Below are 13,200 nucleotides of genomic sequence, written 5' to 3' on the forward strand. Positions count from 1 at the left end.
ATCACAAAGAGTAACATTAGTATACAAAAGTCAGTCACTTTTCCTATATGTCAACAATTAGTAAGTGCAACTTGAAGTTGAAAACACATTACCATTTACATTAGTATCCCCCACCCCAAATGCAATGCTTAGGTACAAATTTAACAAAATAAGTACAAGATCTATATGAAGAAAAATACAACATTGTGATGAGAGATACAAAGGAGAAAAAAGTAAATGGAGAGACAGTCCATGTTTCCAGATAGGAGGATTCAGTAGTAGCAAGATGTCAGTTCTTCCCAACTTTATAGATCCAACACAATTTTGATCAAAATCAGGATTTGTAAATATCAACAAACGGAGTCTAAAGCTTATATGGAAAGGAAGAAAACCCAATATTCAAACCTAATATTGAAGGAGAAGAATTAAGTTGGAGGAATGACACAACTCAGCTTCATGTCTTACTATAAAGCTACAACAATCAGTGCAGTGTAGTACTGTTGACAGGATAGAAAAATAGATCAATGGAACAGAATAGGGAGCCCAGAAATAGATCCACATAAATACCATCAACTGACGTTTTACAAAGGCTAAAGGACATATAGTGGAACAATGACAATCTAAACAAATTGTGCTAGACAACTGGATGTCCACATGCAACAACATGGATCTAAACAAACCTTACACTTGTCACAGAAATTAAACTCAAAATGAATCATAGACATAAACGTAAAATACAATACTATAAAACTCCTAGAGATAACTTAGGAGAAATCCTAGACAAGCCTAGGTATGGCAATTACTTTCTTGATACAACACCAAAGACGTGGGATCCCTGGGTGGCGCAGCGGTTTGGCGCCTGCCTTTGGCCCAGGGCGTGATCCTGGGGACACGGGATTGAATCCCACATCGGGCTCCCGGTGCATGGAGCCTGCTTCTCCCTCTGCCTGTGTCCTCTGCCTCGCTCTCTCTCTCTCTCTGTGACTATAATACATAAATAAATAAAAAAATTAAAAAAAAACACCAAAGACGTGATTCATAAAAGTAATAAGTTTTATGCTGAACTTCTTTAAAATGAAAAAATTCTGCTCTGCTAATTTCAATGTGAAGAGAATGAAAATACAAGCCACAGACTGGGAGAAATTATTTACAAATTATTTACAAAAGACTCATCTCTAATAAAGGACTGTTTTCCAAAATATACAAAGAACACTTCAAATTCTCAAAACAATTTTTTAAAAAATGAGCAACCTAATTTTTAAAATGGGCAAAAGACCTGAACAGACACCTCATCAAAAGAGATACAGAGATGCAAGTAAGCATATGATAGATATTCAACATCATATGTCATTAGGAAATCACAAATTAAAAACAATAGTGATACTCTACTACATACCTGACACACCAAATACTGGTAATGGTGTACAGCAACAGAAACCATTCCTTGGATGCAAAATGGTACAACCACTTTGGAAGAAAGTTTGACAATTTCTCACAAAATTATACTTACCCTACCATACAATCCAGCAGTTGCATTCCTTGATATTTGCCCAAAGGAATTGAAAAGTTATGTTCACACACAAACCTGCACAGGGTGTTGATAGCAGCATTCTTTGTAATTGACAAAACTGTCCTTCAGTAGGTGAATGGATAAATAAACTTTGGTAGTCAAGACAATGGAATATTATTCAGCACTTTAAAAAAAAGCTACCAAGCCATAAAAAAATAAAAAATAAAAAATAAAAAAAAAAAAAACAGGAGAGAAACTCATGCTTACTATTAAATAAGCCATTCTGTTTGATTCCAGTTGTATGACATTCTGGAAGAGGAAAAATATGAAGATTAGTGTGGTTTTCTTTTCACAGACTGGGGGTAAGAAAGGATGAATAGGCAGAGAATAGAGGATTTTTAGGGTAGTGAAACTATTTTGTAATACACTACAGTAGTGGATACATGCCATTATACATCTGTGAACACTCAAAGGATGTACAACACCAAGAGTGAGCCCTAATGTAAACTATGGACTTTGGGTGATAGTAATGTGTCAATGTAGATTCATCAGTTATAACAAATGTGCCACTCTCATGGAGGATGTTGATAGCGGGGAAGATTGTCTATGTGCACAGGCAGAGGTCTATGACAACTAGTACTTTCTGCTAAATTTTAGAGGAAACATGAATCTGCTCTAAAACTAAAGCTTATTAATGAAAAACATTTAAAGCAACCTGAAAAAAAAACCCTACATTTATAAAAAGAAAATAAATTAGGCAATGCAAGTATGTCTTCTCTTTCTTATGGGTAATTGTAATGTTTCAGTTCACGTCCTCTTTTGACACTCAGTTTTCCAACCTGAGATTAAGGAAAAATAACCTAATCTCCTTAATTGACATATAACCTTACTTACGATGAACAGTGAGCACCAATCCTTCATAGAAAGGTGAGTGGAAGTGGAGGTATGGGATGTCCAGAGGCAGTTAATAGGCATAATTCAAATGGCTTCGTTCAGTGCCTGTGATACATCAAATGCTAACAGCCAAATTCATGTACCTATAGACTCCATGCCTTTTCTCAGGGTGTTAAAGATGGAAGACTTGTTCAGGGGTGCCTGGGTGGCTCAGTTAAGTAAGCATCTGACTCTTGGTTTCAGCTGAGGTCATGATCTGGGGGTCCTGGGATCGAACCCCACGTCAGGCTCCTTGCTCAGCGGGGAGTCTGCTTCTCCCTCTCCCTCTGCCTCCCCCACCACCCACCTCACCACACTTCTGCTCTCTCTGTCTTCCTCTCAGATGGATAAATAAAATCTTTGAATTAAAAAAAAAAAAACTGGTTCAGTTTTATGTGACGATCTCCCCCCAATCACTCCTCAAAAAATGAAGGGTATGTATCTTCTTCATTTAGGAAATGACTGCTTATAATAGAAACTTATTTTTAGTCAACTGTTACATGATTTATGTCACCTCTGACCTGCTTTCTGATAAAGCATGACTTCATTCATGGCTCTGGACATGACCTGTGTACACTGACCTGGCGTAAACCTAGAGTGTTAAGTCATTTCATTGGCACTTGCTGGAGGGAAGATTGACATCCCACTATAAGACTGTCTGCAGTGTAAAGCAGCTGCATTCCTAGTGAGACCTGATTAAGTTTATCCCACTATTAGGTTCTTCAGCATTACTCCTCTTTCTCAAAAGGAAATAGGTTTTTAGCATGCAGCATATTTGGTTTTTAATGACCACTGAGCTGAAATAACATGCATATATGAATGATTGTTCATTTGTTTCCTTTCTCTATTTTTACTGGTTCATTCTTGGAGGTTAGAGTAGGTGTGCCTTTCCTATTAGCTGACAGTTGACCCTTCTTAGAAATGACAGTTTCACACCTCCAAATATAATAAGGAGTTAGATGCTCCAATTTTCATTTTCCTTCTCATCTACTCAGAACCCATGTAGAATCAAGACATTCTATATTGATTCCTATGGAGCTGTGTCAACTTGGCAGAAAGGGCTTTTCCCAGGCATTCTTTTCTGAAGGCAAAGTCAGTGGTTCCTTTTTTTCCCTAAACTCTACTTTGTTCAGTGATGATTTAAAAATGGTGATTTTATTCTTTCACTGTCCACATTACAAAACCTTAGTCATTAATACATAGAGGAAAATACAAATTCTGACCTACCTGCCCTTTTCTTATACATTCACAAAAATAAAATATATGCACACATGTCCTATAATTATTGAGCCATTTTCTTTTAAAATATATAGTTTCTTTGTTTTACCAAGGAGCTAACTTAGGTTTATTGTAGAGTTTGTTTTCTGAACTCAAAAAATTTTTCTGGAATATTAATATGCTCTATCATTTACCTTGCTCTGTACCATTATAACAAACAGCATTTAACATTCTAATTGATAATAGTCTCCTTATCAATCTTTATGATTCAAATCCTTATATTTATTACTCTGTGTTAAAGTTGCTTCCCCTAACTACCTCCTGTCATACTTTAATAATCATTCCTTGTTTGCCTTTATAAAAGTAAGTTCAGAAATAAAATTTTTGCTTCTATAAATTATTACATCCATATCTGTTTCTACCTAGAATATTTTAAAGCCCTTACCAAAGTTTCCATTATTGAGTCTTCTCTCTAAACTACAATCTATATACTCTTTGGTTAATTCTTCTGTTTTTTGAGGTGTGTATATGTATCTCTGTCTCTGTGTTGTTGAGATTTGTAAGCTCTCAATTTGGTTACACTTAATATGTTTTATAGGAGTTATTTTTCCTGGAAATTTCTCGATGATTTTTACCTTATCATATGATGAAAAATATGTGTCAGAGCACCATAATGTAGCATGGTGCTTTTCTACTTGCTTGCACTCTTCTGTTTTAGATGAACTGGTAGTAGACAACCAACTATTCTGTTTTGGCTTCTACAACACAGAAGTTGCTAGGTGATTTTTAATCCCTTTCAACAAGAGGACAGTAAACAACAGCAAATTCCTGCTCTTTAGATTTATGTGTTCCACTCAGGAGATCTAGCAAATAAAAAATGATTTAAAACACTTTCTAAATATGCAGTTCTATATAGACCACTGCTTACATCTCTGTAGCATTGCATCAGATGTTTTTTAATTATGCTACTGTTTCTTCCTTATCATGATTTTGCATGTTCCTAAGAGATCAACTACTAAGTAGCAATAGTTGAACACTATCTCCAGGAAATTTAATATATGAAAGTCCACCTTAATATGAATATGGTAATTTGGTGAAAAACTATTGTGTCAAATTTTGTTATTTGAATATCTATTTGGATTTCTCATCCATTTATATGACTCTCCGGTCTTAAGTGTGATTATAACTTTTTATTCTAATGGTCTTTATTTAGGGAGAAATATATTTAGATTCTGTCATCCAGGTCATTACCTGAAGGTTTAACCTCATATTTTCATTTTTTAATTATTTTAATAATGTCAAAATATTTTTATAATTTTAATGTTTCATTTTGAAAATTAAAAAAAAAATACCTTTCATCTTTAAATTTTCATTCCTTCCCCTGAACTTCCCTCATGATGTTGCTTGCTAGCTATTCCCAAAATCAAGGATTAACATTTTCTTCAGTAACAAGTAATAGATTTGCAAAAATGTAAACAATTGCTTAATGCTTTTTTAAATCTATATTTAAGAATTATACAAACAGCCAGAGCTGATATGCAGCAGGTATACATGAGTGTGGTTATGCTGATGGTTACTGAAATATTTCCCAGGTAGCCAGAGTATTCTTCTCTACTATACTGTGGATCCCTCTGCATGACTCCCTGGACCTCCCTACAATCGTGTAACTAAAATAGTAATATATGGCCTGTATGTGGCTTCTAGGAGCCTCCTCCAGCCCCATGACCCATGTTTTAACATACCAACTGTTAAATATTTTTATTAGTGCTCATGTCCATGGCAAGAGAATCATATTTATTTTTTTAACTTAATGTTTACTAAACTGTTTTTAAGAATATCTTATGATATTTTATATCATCTTAATGATACTTCAATTTGCAAAATGCATAATTTGTTTTTTAACAGTCCTGGTAAGTGTAACTTCAGAGTTTTCCTTTATGTTCTGAAATCTTTTCATTGTAATATTCCACTTTAAGGAACAAAATAAAAGAATCTCTGGGAAATTTGTGGAGTTTCCCATTTTTCTTTCTTTGCCTTTTTATTAAAAATAAGATTTGATGAAATTTCCTTGTTTAAATTTTTAGAATGCAAAATGTAGACAGTATTATAACTGAAACAATGTTGCTTTTTACAAATAGTAACAAGTCAAATGTTGGCAGTTTTATATATAGTATAAAGTTTCGTTTTATACAGTTTGCCAACTCATTAAGCATTAGAATTTTTCTCATTGATCCTTTGATGTTTGTATTGATGTTATTAATGTAATGGCTTTAAACCTTGACTCATATAGCCTGTATGACTTACAGCATTTTTACATGAAGATAGTCTTTGGGCTTTTGAATCATTTATATCATAATTAATGACTTAGAAATTTATTGTTTTACTTCCCATCTGTCCTAAAGAAACAGAAAGATGGGGTTAGTATACACCTAATAATTTTCCTAAAGGGTAAGGAGAATAGACTCATATAAAAACATCTAGGTTAATTTTGTAGATTTGAAACAGTTTTTTTAAAAGCACTTACAGTACCAAGTTATTGATCCTCAATCTATGGCTGTTATAAATGGATGTAATTAACAATTGACTTTAAATGAACCATGGTAACAGCTTCATTACTCTGAAAAAATCATCACACCACTTTATAACACGCAATTGCCAAATCTAAAGGAATAGAATATACATTGTATATCTTAGGTGGAATATACATGTAAAAATTTCTTTAAAATCAGATCAGTAATGACCATTGTGGCTATTGCTTACAGTTACATATTACATTTAAGAACTTTTTATTATCAAGTTTTAATATCCTATAAGTATTTTTATTTTATTTTTTAAAAATATTTTTTATTTATTTACTTGAGAGAGAGTGAAGGAGAGCATAGAGGGAGAGAGCAGAGAACCCCGCTGAGCAGAGAACCTGATGTGGGGCTCAATTCCAGGACACTGGGATCATGACCTGAGCCAAAGGCAGCCTCTTAACTGACTGCTACCTGACCCACTACCCAGGTGCCCCTCATATAAGTGTTTTTAAATTGAGATAATTCTACCAATATAATTTTGCTCATTTTTTATACCTTATTCACTTTTGCAATAACCCCTTTTTTATATTTGTATTTGTTCCATCCTTATCAAATTAGACAGTATCTAAGTCATAGAATCATAAAGACTAAGTTTGATTTGGAACAGAGATAATACAATTTAATATTTTATAGACTTCTTGAGTCCTCAGTTTCTTTAAGTGGCTGGCTCAAGATCATGAAGTTATGGAAGATTACTGTCAGATTTAGAACCTAAGATGGATTTATACTTTGGTGATATCTTCCACCTGCCTACTTCCTTAGTTTATTTACAAGTTTGTGAGAATTATGGGAGAGAAGTTTCTCTTTTTTTTAAAAAAAGATTTCATTTATTTATTCATGAGAGACACAGAGCAAGAGAGAGAGGCAGAGACACAGGCAGACGGAGAAGCAGGCTCCATGCAGGGAGCCTGACGTGGGACTGGATCCCTGATTTCCAGGATCACAACCTGAGCCAAAGGTGGCGCTAAACCACTGAGCCTCCCAGGCTGCCCAAGAAGTTTCTTTTAAGATCCAGCTTACATCCTAGCTCCCAGTAAAATTACTGTCCTGCAGTGAACCATATAAATACAATTGCCAGTTCCCAAAATTTTTTGTGTAAAGAAAAAAGGAAATGACAAATGAACCATTAAAATAAATACTCTTTTCTTTACCTCTTTCCTCTCTTCCACTATCTGTAATTTCTAGACAGAATCCCAAAAATGCCTGGACACTAAGAATGGCAATTTTGTTGTCAAAATTGTATTTCCTATTTTAGTGGATGACGAATAAACCATATTTCTGCTAGCTTTTTAGAGTTAAGATATTGGGCACACCTCTATTAGTTTATAATATTCCATTCTCTGAGCAAAGAGGCCAAGTATTAGTAAGTGTCAGAATGTCATAGAAATGTTTTATTTCAGATGCAATATGGTTTTTTTTTTTCTGATTTCTATTCAGTGTTTTCTTCTGTGGGTTCTCCATCTTGGTTTTTTAAAATATTGATTTCATCATAACTTCTTGTTTGTTTCTAGAAGGTATAAAAATTGATCTGATAATGTACATAGAATACCTAGTGAGGGGTGCCTGGTTGGCTCAGTTGGTTAAGCATCTGCCTTCGACTCTGGTCATGATCTTGGAGTCCTGGGATCAAGCCCCATAGCACGCTCCTCTCCTAGGAGCTCATGCTCATGCTCCCTGTCATTATCTCTGTCTCTCAAATAAATAAAATCTTTAAAAACAAAATGTCAAGTGAATTTGTACCTGTCCCACTACATTTCTGTGATTGATTCTTAAATAATGGCATCATTACTTGAAGTGGTAATACTGTGCCAAACGATTTACAACTGCATAATGCTTCAAATTTTTGTTTGTTTGTTTGTTTTGACTGTTGTTTGGAAACAACCTTGTTTGGTGTATAATTATTTTTAAGTTAGTAGAATTTGTTCCGTAAATGCTCACTGAATTCTTTTTTTTTTTTTTTTTTTTTTTTTTGGAGTCACTACTTTGTTAGAAAGTGCAAGGAATAAATATGCATGAGGACTTCCTTTAGTTTTCTTCTTAGAGTTTTAACTGTTGTAGTGATTTTTAAAAAGTATTAATAGAATAGCCATTGCTGCCAAGAAGCTGACATTCTGAAATAGCACTTCCCTTTGGGCACCATACAGTTGGGATCATTTACCTGTAGAAAAAGTATATGGGAGGGGACACAAAGGTGGGGGATGGAGGAGGAAAACCATTTTATGGGCATAGCCTGCTGAGGTCAGTAACCTGTTATTTAGTGAACTCCAGTCTGACACCATTTAGACCCTGAGGAGAATCACATGAACAGGGAAGCAACCAAGGCAGCATCACAACAGAAGGAAGCATCTATTGTTGTATGCTTTGAAGAGACATGCAGTGAGGATGGACAAGTAGCACTAAGGGGGAAGGAAGGACTAGATCCAGCAGGATAAACATAGCTTGTGATGAAAGTATTAATGACTTTTGATAAGTGATTGGAAGGAGAATGTATTTAAGGCCCCAAAGAAATATTTCTATACATGTTGCAAAGCTTGTACTGACATATACATGTTTATAGGTAGAGTAACTGGTTTATAGAGAAAAATGTTATTTTGATTTTGAGAGAAAGTGTCTGCTTCTAGGGTTTGAAATATAGAATAATTTACCTTTCACCAAAATGAAATATTCTGTTCACTGAATCTCTTACAAGCTGGTGGATGTTGTGAAGCATGGTAGGTAAGAGCACAGGCTCAGGAGGCCTGCCACATACAAAATGTGTGCTAAGGGAAAAGACTGAGCATATGATAATATTTTGAAGATTAAATGACTAAGCATGCATTCAATAAATTTTAGCAATTTTTATCATCATTGTTTTCTCATCTACGTTCTGGAAAACATTGTAGAAAGTAGATACTATCATTTTGAAACAGTGAATGTTGATGAAGATTAAAATACCAGAATAGACTTTTAAGAACAAGGAAAAATCTGTCTTTGAACCACATTATCTTCAGCAAGATTACAACTTTGACTTTGACTTTATTTCATTCAATTAAAAATGTAGATATGTGTGTGGGAGTGAAAACAATTTACAAATTAAATGTATTCATTGGCTTAAATGTATTCATTGGCTTTTTCTCTTAGGTTTTTTTTCTCTATGGCTCTTATTTTAACTTCTGTCTCCAACAGTTACCTTTGTGTTTATTCTGTTTTGTCTTTGGGTGATTTTTTTTTTTTTTATAATCCCAGTATATCAGGTCAGAGGGAAAACTCAGTGTGTAAGCTGACACTGTTTTGCATTTTCTTTGAGAATATTTACCATAGCATCCTAAATAGTATGAAACTTTTCTTTCAGAACAGGTAACCAAATATGTGAGTCATCACTGCATTGATTTCTAAATGTTACTATTTTATAGATTTTCCAAAACTGAACAAAGCAAGGATCATTGACCATTGAACTCTGTTGTAGCAATAGACTTGTGGTCTCTTATGGGTATACATTCTAATTGTTGGGATGGTTTCTTTTTTAAGGGGGCTGTTTGGGGCATAGAAAACTGGAACTTCATGTTCTCCTTGATAGTCTGCCAGCTGGTTTCCAGCCAACCAGATAACTGCTTGTAGGGACATTCATTTGTGTAGGCCTCTTGATCTTATGCCAGCCGTTAGAGGGCAATACCAGTAAGCCTGCTCACACCATTCTGAACCAAGGGCACTGCTGTCCTGAATGCCTCAAAGTATAGATAAAAATCTGATACCACCTCACGGGACTTACAGCTGAAGTTCTGATAAAGCTCCAAGTGTAAGAATATATTATTTATTATTTAAGTTTTGCATTAGTATTTTAAACAGAAAACAGGAGGGCAAACGTATAGTTCTATTGTTCTCTATTCCTCAGTGTTTGGTCCGTAAGTAAACCCAGCGTTAAGGAATCTAAACATATTTAGAAATAGCCCTTTTCTAGCTTTACCAATGCTTCTTTGACCCTTTCTCTAAACATAAGATATTTTATTGTCTCCAACCCTGACCTCCTATCTGATAATTATCTGGAATCCATAGGTTCTCAAATACATCATGTCAAGAATTTATTTTGTCACTTCAAATTTCTCTTTTAGAATTACCTCTGATTAATATATTATTTTACTATGCAATCAGACTCAAAGTTTAACTTCTATAATTGAGTCTTTTTCTCCCTACATGTACAGTGCTATTAATATCCACTCCTTTCCCTGCTTGATCATTTTATTTCCCCTGCCACCCTCTTGTTCAGAGTCATCGCTTTATATCTGAACTACTGCAATAAGCCAGTATGTTGTATGTAATAATTTGTAACAGCTAAATCGTCTACTACTCCATACCCATGAGAATGGCTTTAAAAAAAAAAGTCAGGCAATGACAAGTGTTGGTGAAAATGAAGAAAAGCGGGGACCCTCATACATTGCTGATGGAAATATAAAATGGCACAGCCACTTTGCAGAACAGTTTGGCAGTTCCTTGAAAGGTTAGATATAGAATTATCATATGTCTCAGCAATCCCATTCCCAAGAGAATTTAAAATGTCCACACAAAAACTTAAAATGAATACCCTATGTTCAAAGCAGCATTATTCACAATAGCCTAAAGGTGGAAGCAATGCAAGCCCATCAATAGATGAATAGATAAACAAAATGTGGTATATACATGTAATGGAATACTATTCAGCTTTTAAAAGGAAAGAAATTCTGACATGTACTACAACAGGGACAAATCTTGAGGACATTATTCATTGGCTAAGTGAAATAAGCCAGTCATAAAAGGACAAATATTATATGATTCACTTATTTGAGTACCTAGAATAGTCAGATTCATAGAGTCAAAAAGTAGAATTGCAGTTTCCAGGGGCTTGAGATTGAGGCCCCCTTAGTTGATTAAGGGGGATAGAGTTTGAGTTTGGAAAGGTAAAAAAAATTCTAGATATGGGTGGTGGTGATGATTGAACAACAATAAGACTGCTTAATGCATAGAATTATGCATTTAAAATATGGTTAAAATGTTAAATTTATGTTGCATATATTTTACCACTATCTCAAAGACTTGTAAATGAATCTTCATAGAAGCATTATTTATAATAACTAAAAAGTAGAAATAACCCAGATACCTATCGTGAATAAAGTATGGCATATCTATACCATGGAATATTACTTGGCCATAAAAAGGAATGAAGTACTGATTCAAACTAAAACATAGATGAACCTTGAAAACACTATGCTAAGTAAAAGAAACCAGACACAAAAAAGTCCAATTTTGCATGATTTCATTTATTTGAAATATCTAGAATGAGCAAACACATAGAAACAGAACGGTGATTAGCTGGAGGAGGGATGCATGAGGACTGACTCCTACTGGGTAATGGATTTATTTTGGGAGTGATTAAATTGTTCTAGAACTTGATAGTGGCAATAATGGCACAATTTTTTGGCTGATGCCCACAGAACAGTACCTTTAAAACAATTAATTTTATGGTGTGTGAATTATATCTCAATTTAAAAAACCCGAAGTGTTAATGCATAACTTTTGTGATGCTGTGTTTCTAGAGATAGCATGTTGTCTGGTCTTGGCTTACTATTTCTAGCCACAGAACTTTGAGAAAATTAAAGGACCTCCCTTCTTACTCTGTAAAATAGGGATAATGATAACTACCTCACCAGATGTTTGTGTTAAATGAGGTAACATATGTAGTGCATCAAGTACAGTGTCTGGCATTTACTAAGAACCCAGTAAATTTACTAAGACCCCTTGAGACATGAGCCTTCAACAGCTCTTAGTATGATTCCAGATACTATTTCTGGATATCCCAAAAAATGACGCAACTTCTTTAGCCATTTATCACCAACTGTACCTTCTGGCTTGAATCTGCCTCTCCAGATTCTTCCAGTGCTCCTTTATAGAAATACATTCATCAGAATTGTCTCTTTTGAGTGTCCCTCAATTTACTGCATATTCTTATAGCTGTATCTTTGACTGAAAATGCTATCTTTCTCTGACTCTTACCCTACCCTTAGAACTCAAAAAGACTTTCTTCTTGCATTCAACTTTCTCCCTAATTTCACTTAATGGTCATCTCTATTTTTGGAGCACCCAGGGGTCTCACTGCATCTTTGATTAATGAAGCCTTACTTTGGTTATATTTTTAAAGTATGTATCTTCTTAGGTGATCAGATTAAAATCTATATTCACTCTCTTGAGCTAAAGTCCCTGAGCACAAGGGACTTCATGTTATAATGCTCTACCTTTACCATAGTATTTAGCACATTGCCTTGCTATAGTTTATTCTGAATAAACATTCACCATGTATAAGTTAAGTTAGTGCTGCATCTCAGTAAGTACAAGGCCTTTAAATTAATGATTCTCAATGCTGACCACATCTTAGAATTACCTGGAGAGTAAGGCTCATTTTAGCCCAGCAAATCAGAATCTCTGCACATGGGGCCTCAGCTTCTCACCCAAGTGATACTATTACAACCAAGGCTGAGAACCATTGGGTTCAGCAAATGAAGTAATATAAGCCAGTGGGTCCCAAGACTAATTGATAATCACAATCAAGATATGAGGATTGCTGGTTAGGCAGAGATGCTTTGGGCATTGCAAAGTTTTCTTTACAAATGTTAGTATTATATTATGGTGCATTTAGAAGTTTTCATTGCTTTGAGAAAGATCCTATAACTCTGGATTTTTTAACAACTAATGGTGTAGTTCGAAATATCCAGTAATGGGCATCTATAACCTTTTAAACTTGACATGATAGTTTTATACCAGATGTACGTCTTATTCCTTTTAGCTAACTTAAAAATATTCTAACTCTGTCTTTTCCAGGCTGGCCAACATCATCATCAAACCCTCTCAAGATTGTCTACTTGCCCTTACTCCTGTTGAGTTACCACACTTGGAAGCAGGAGATGGGCTCAGCAGCAGCCAACAGGCCATGATCCAGGAGGAGCAGTAAGGGATAGAGCTGCTGGTAAGACATCG

General features: G+C 34.8%; 1 protein-coding gene across 1 annotated transcript in view; it reads left to right on the forward strand.

Moving 5' to 3' along the window:
• Window positions 1-13,200, forward strand: part of TET2 (tet methylcytosine dioxygenase 2) — a 125,191-nt gene that overhangs the window by 24,607 nt on the left and 87,384 nt on the right. Inside the window, exon 2 of the mRNA XM_041758875.1 lies at window positions 13,045-13,189. The gene's annotated coding sequence lies outside the window, so the exon portion shown is untranslated. The remainder of the gene's footprint in view (window positions 1-13,044; window positions 13,190-13,200) is intronic.

The sequence above is a fragment of the Vulpes lagopus genome, chromosome 6 (genome assembly GCF_018345385.1).
Source record: "Vulpes lagopus strain Blue_001 chromosome 6, ASM1834538v1, whole genome shotgun sequence".
Classification (NCBI taxonomy): domain Eukaryota; kingdom Metazoa; phylum Chordata; class Mammalia; order Carnivora; family Canidae; genus Vulpes; species Vulpes lagopus.